The sequence below is a fragment of the Pristiophorus japonicus genome, chromosome 17, assembly GCF_044704955.1.
Source record: "Pristiophorus japonicus isolate sPriJap1 chromosome 17, sPriJap1.hap1, whole genome shotgun sequence".
Lineage (NCBI taxonomy): Eukaryota > Metazoa > Chordata > Chondrichthyes > Pristiophoridae > Pristiophorus > Pristiophorus japonicus.
The window spans coordinates 22,794,842-22,800,841 of record NC_091993.1 but is presented as its reverse complement, the minus strand read 5'-3'; positions in this window follow the sequence as shown (position 1 = coordinate 22,800,841).

Sequence of the window (6,000 nt, the reverse complement as noted above, 5' to 3'; positions counted from 1 at the left end):
AAGTCCCCGTGTTACCCTCGCATTGTGTCCTGTGTCACCCTCGCACTGTGCCTGTGTTTTACCCTCGCACTGTGTCTGTGTGTTACCCTGGGACTTTGTCCGTGTTTTACGCTCACACTCTGTCCGTGTGTTACCCTCGCACTGTGTCCGTGTGTTACCCTCGCACTGTATCTGTGTGTTACCCTGGCATTGATATAAATTTCTACCACAACGATCAATTTATAGAACACACTTGGGTCTGTGTCCGTGTGTCACCCTCGCACTGTGTCCGTGTGTTACCCTCGCAATGTGTCCGTGTGTTAACCTCGGACTGTGTCCGTGTGTTACCCTCGCACTGTGTCCTTGTGTTACCCTGGGACTGTGTCCTTGTGTTACCCTCGCACTGTGTCCTTGTGTTACCCTCGCACTGTGTCCGTGTGTTACCCTCGCACAGTGTTAGTGTGTTACCCTCGCACTGTGTCCGTGTGTTACCCTGGGCATTTTGCCTTGTGTTACCCTCGCACAGTGTCCGTGTGTTACCCTCGCACTGTGTCCATGTGTTACCCTCGCTCTGTGTCCGTGTGTTACCCTCGCACTGTGTCCGTGTGTTTCCCTCGCATTGTATCCGAGTGTTACCCTCGCACTAAGTCCCCGTGTTACCCTCGCATTGTGTCCTGTGTCACACTCGCACTGTGTCTGTGTGTTACCCTCGCACTGTGTCTGTGTGTTACCCTGGGACTTTGTCCGTGTTTTACGCTCACACTCTGTCCGTGTGTTACCCTCGCACTGTGTCCGTGTGTTACCCTCGCACTGTATCTGTGTGTTACCCTGGCATTGATTTAAATTTCTGCCACAACGATCAATTTATAGAACACACTTGGGTCTGTGTCCGTGTGTCACCCTCGCACTGTGTCCGTGCGTTACCCTCGCACTGTGTCCGTGTGTTAACCTCGGACTGTGTCCGTGTGTTACCCTCGCACTGTGTCCGTGTGTTACCTTCGCACAGTGTTAGTGTGTTACCCTCGCACTGTGTCCGTGTGTTACCCTGGGCATTTTGCCTTGTGTTACCCGCGCACTGTGTCCGTGTGTTACCCTCGCACTGTGTCCATGTGTTACCCTCGCACTGTGTCCATGTGTTACCCTCGCACTGTGTCCATGTGTTACCCTCGCTCTGTGTCTGTGTGATACCCTGGGCTCTTTTTCCGTGAGTTACCCTGGGATTGTGTCCATGTGTTACCCTCGCACTGTGTCCATGTGTTACCCTGTGATTGCGTCTGTGTGTTACCCAGGGAATGTGTCTGTGTGTTACCCTGGCACTGTGTCCATGGGTTACCCTCGCACTGTGTCCGTGTGTTACCCTCGCACAGTGTTAGTGTGTTACCCTCGCACTGTGTCCGTGTGTTACCCTGGGCATTTTGCCTTGTGTTACCCTCGCACTGTGTCCGTGTGTTACCCTCGCACTGTGTCCGTGTGTTTCCCTCGCATTATGTCCGAGTGTTACCCTCGCACTGTGCCCTTGTGTCACCCTCGCACTGTGTCTGTGTGTTACCCTCGCACTGTGTCTGTGTGTTACCCTGGGACTTTGTCCGTGTTTTACGCTCACACTCTGTCCGTGTGTTACCCTCGCACTGTGTCCGTGTGTTACCCTCGGACTGTGTCCTTGTGTTACCCTCGCACTGTGTCCGTGTGTCACCCTCGCACTGTGTCCGTGCGTTACCCTCACACCTTGTTAGTGTGTTACCCTCGCACTGTGTCCGTGTGTTACCCTCGCCCTGTATCTGTGTGTTACCCTGGCATTGATATAAATTTCTACCACAACGATCAATTTATAGAACACACTTGGGTCTGTGTCCGTGTGTCACCCTCGCACTGTGTCCGTGCGTTACCCTCGCACTGTGTCCGTGTGTTAACCTCGGACTGTGTCCGTGTGTTACCCTCGCACTGTGTCCGTGTGTCACCCTCGCACTGTGTCCTTGTGTTACCCTCGCACTGTGTCCGTGTGTTACCCTCGCACTAATTCCCGGTGTTACCCTCGCACTGTGTCCATGTGTCAACCTCGCACTGTGTCCGTGTGTTACCCTCACACAGTGTCTGGTGTTACCCTGGGACTGTGTCCATGTGTTATCTTTGCACTGTGTCTGTGTGTTACCCTGGGACTTTGTCCATGTTTTACGCTCGCACTCTGTCCGTGTGTTACCCTCGCACTGTGTCCATGTGTTACCCTTGCACTGTATCCGTATGTTATCCTGGGACTGTATCCGTGTGTTACCCTCGCACCGTGTCTGTGTGTTACCCTGGCATTGATAGAAATTTCTACCACAACGATCAATTTATAGAACACACTTGGGTCTGTGTCTGTGTGTTACCCTCGGGCTGTTCCCAGGGTGTTACCCTCGCCCTGTATCCATGTGTTATCCTGGGCTTGTGTCCATGTGTTACCCTCGCACTGTGTCCTTGTGTTACCCTCGCGCTGTGTCCTTGTGTTACCCTCGCACTGTGTCCGTGTGTTACCCTCGCACAGTGTTAGTGTGTTAACCTCGCACTGTGTCCGTGTGTTACCCTGGGCATTTTGCCTTGTGTTACCCTCGCACTGTGTCCATGTGTTACCCTCACACTGTGTCCATGTGCTACCCTGGGACTGTGTCCTTGTGTTACCCTCGCACTGTGTCCTTGTGTTACCCTCGCACTGTGTCCGTGTGTTACCCTCGCACAGTGTTAGTGTGTTACCCTCGCACTGTGTCCATGTGTTACCCTGGGCATTTTGCCTTGTGTTACCCTCGCACTGTGTCCGTGTGTTACCCTCGCACTGTGTCCATGTGTTACCCTCGCACTGTGTCCATGTGTTACCCTCGCTCTGTGTCCGTGTGTTACCCTCGCACTGTGTCCGTGTGTTTCCCTCGCATTGTGTCCGAGTGTTACCCTCGCACTGTGCCCTTGTGTCAACCTCGCACCGTGTCCGTGTGTCACCCTCGCACTGTGTCTGTGTGTTACCCTCGCACTAAGTCCCCGTGTTACCCTCGCATTGTGTCCTGTGTCACCCTCGCACTGTGTCTGTGTTTTACCCTCGCACTGTGTCTGTGTGTTACCCTGGGACTTTGTCCGTGTTTTACGCTCACACTCTGTCCGTGTGTTACCCTCGCACTGTGTCCATGTGTTACCCTCGCACTGTATCTGTGTGTTACCCTGGCATTGATATAAATTTCTACCACAACGATCAATTTATAGAACACACTTGGGTCTGTGTCCGTGTGTCACCCTCGCACTGTGTCCGTGTGTTACCCTCGCACTGTGTCCGTGTGTTAACCTCGGACTGTGTCCATGTGTTACCCTCGCACTGTATCTGTGTGTTACCCTGGCATTGATATAAATTTCTACCACAACGATCAATTTATAGAACACACTTGGGTCTGTGTCCGTGTGTCACCCTCGCACTGTGTCCGTGCGTTACCCTCACACCTTGGTAGTGTGTTACCCTCGCACTGTGTCCGTGTGTTACCCTCGCCCTGTATCCATGTGTTACCCTGGGCCTGTGTCCGGGTGTTACCCTCGCAATGTGTCCTTGTGTTACCCTGGGACTGTGTCCGTGTGTTACCCTCACACTGTGTCCGTGTGTTACCCTCGCACCGTGTTAGTGTGTTACCCTCGCACTGTGTATGTGTGTTACCCTGGGCATTTTTCCTTGTGTTACCCTCGCACTGTGTCCGTGTGTTTCCCTCGCACTGTGTCCGAGTGTTACCCTCGCACTGTGCCCTTGTGTTTCCCTTGCACTGTGTCCGTGTGTTACCCTCGCACTGTGTCCTTGTGATACCCTGGGCCTTTTTCCGTGTGTTACCCTCACACTGTGTCCGTGTGTTACCCTGGGACTGTGTCCGTGTGTTACGCTCACACTGTGTCCATGTGTTACCCTCGCACTGTGTCCATGTGTTACCCTGTGATTGTGTCTGTGTTTTAGCCAGGGACTGTGTCTGTGTGTTACCCTGGCACTGTGTCCGTGGGTTACCCTCGCACTGTGTCCATGTGTCAACCTCGCACTGTGTCTGTGTGTTACCCTCGCACTCAATCCCTATGTTACCCTCGCACTGTGCCCTTGTCTTTCCCTTGTACTGTGTCTGTGTGTTACCCTGGCACTGTGTCAGTGGGTTACCCTCGCACTGTGTCTGTGTGTTACGCTCGCACTGTATCCGTGTGTTTCCCTCGCACTGTGTCCGAGTGTTACCCTCGCACTGTGTCTGTGTGTTACCCTCGCACTAAGTCCCCGTGTTACCCTCGCACTTTGTCCATGTGTCAAGCTCGCACTGTGTCTGTGTGTTACCCTCGCACTAAGTCCCCGTGTTACCCTCGCATTGTGTCCTGTGTCACACTCGCACTGTGTCTGTGTTTTACCCTCGCACTGTGTCTGTGTGTTACCCTGGGACTTTGTCCGTGTTTTACGCTCACTCTCTGTCCGTGTGTTACCCTCGCACTGTGTCCGTGTGTTACCCTCGCACTGTATCTGTGTGTTACCCTGGCATTGATATAAATTTCTGCCACAACGATCAATTTATAGAACACACTTGGGTCTGTGTCCGTGTGTCACCCTCGCACTGTGTCCGTGTGTTACCCTCGCAATGTGTCCGTGTGTTAACCTCGGACTGTGTCCGTGTGTTACCCTCGCACTGTGTCCTTGTGTTACCCTCGCACTGTGCCCTTGTGTTACTCTGGGCATTTTTCCATGTGTTACCCTCACACTGTGTGCGTGTGTTACCCTGGGACTTTGTCCGTGTGTTACTCTCGCACTGTGTCCTTGTGTTACCCTCGCACTGTGTCCGTGTGTTATGCTCGCACTCTGTCCGTGCGTTACACTCGCACTGTGTCCGTCTGTTACCCTCGCACTGTGTCCATGTGTTACCCTCGCACTGTGTCCATGTGTTACCCTGTGATTGTGTCTGTGTTTTAGCCAGGGACTGTGTCTGTGTGTTACCCTGGCACTGTGTCCGTGGGTTACCCTCGCACTGTGTCCATGTGTCAACCTCGCACTGTGTCTGTGTGTTACCCTCGCACTCAATCCCTATGTTACCCTCGCACTGTGCCCTTGTCTTTCCCTTGTACTGTGTCTGTGTGTTACCCTGGCACTGTGTCAGTGGGTTACCCTCGCACTGTGTCTGTGTGTTACGCTTGCACTGTATCCGTGTGTTTCCCTCGCACTGTGTCCGAGTGTTACCCTCGCACTGTGTCTGTGCGTTACCCTCGCACTAAGTCCCCGTGTTACCCTCGCACTTTGTCCATGTGTCAACCTCGCACTGTGTCCGTGTGTTACCCTCGCACAGTGTTAGTTTGTTACCCTCGCACTGTGTCCGTGTGTTACCCTGGGCATTTTGCCTTGTGTTACCCTCGCACTGTGTCCGTGTGTTACCCTCGCACTGTGTCCATGTGTTACCCTCGCACTGTGTCCATGTGTTACCCTCGCTCTGTGTCCGTGTGTTACCCTCGCACTGTCTCCGTGTGTTTCCCTCGCATTGTGTCCGAGTGTTACCCTCGCACTGTGCCCTTGTGTCAACCTCGCACTGTGTCCGTGTGTCACCCTCGCACTGTGTCTGTGTGTTACCCTCGCACTAAGTCCCCGTGTTACCCTCGCATTGTGTCCTGTGTCACCCTCGCACGGTGTCTGTGTTTTACCCTCGCACTGTGTCTGTGTGTTACCCTGGGACTTTGTCCGTGTTTTACGCTCACACTCTGTCCGTGTGTTACCCTCGCACTGTGTCCGTGTGTTACCCTCGCACTGTATCTGTGTGTTACCCTGGCATTGATATAAATTTCTACCACAACGATCAATTTATAGAACACACTTGGGTCTGTGTCCGTGTGTCACCCTCGCACTGTGTCCGTGCGTTACCCTCGCACTGTGTCCGTGTGTTACCCTCGCAATGTGTCCGTGTGTTAACCTCGGACTGTGTCCGTGTGTTACCCTCGCACTGTGTCCTTGTGTTACCCTCGCACTGTGTCCGTGCGTTACCCTCACACCTTGTTAGTGTGTTACCCTCG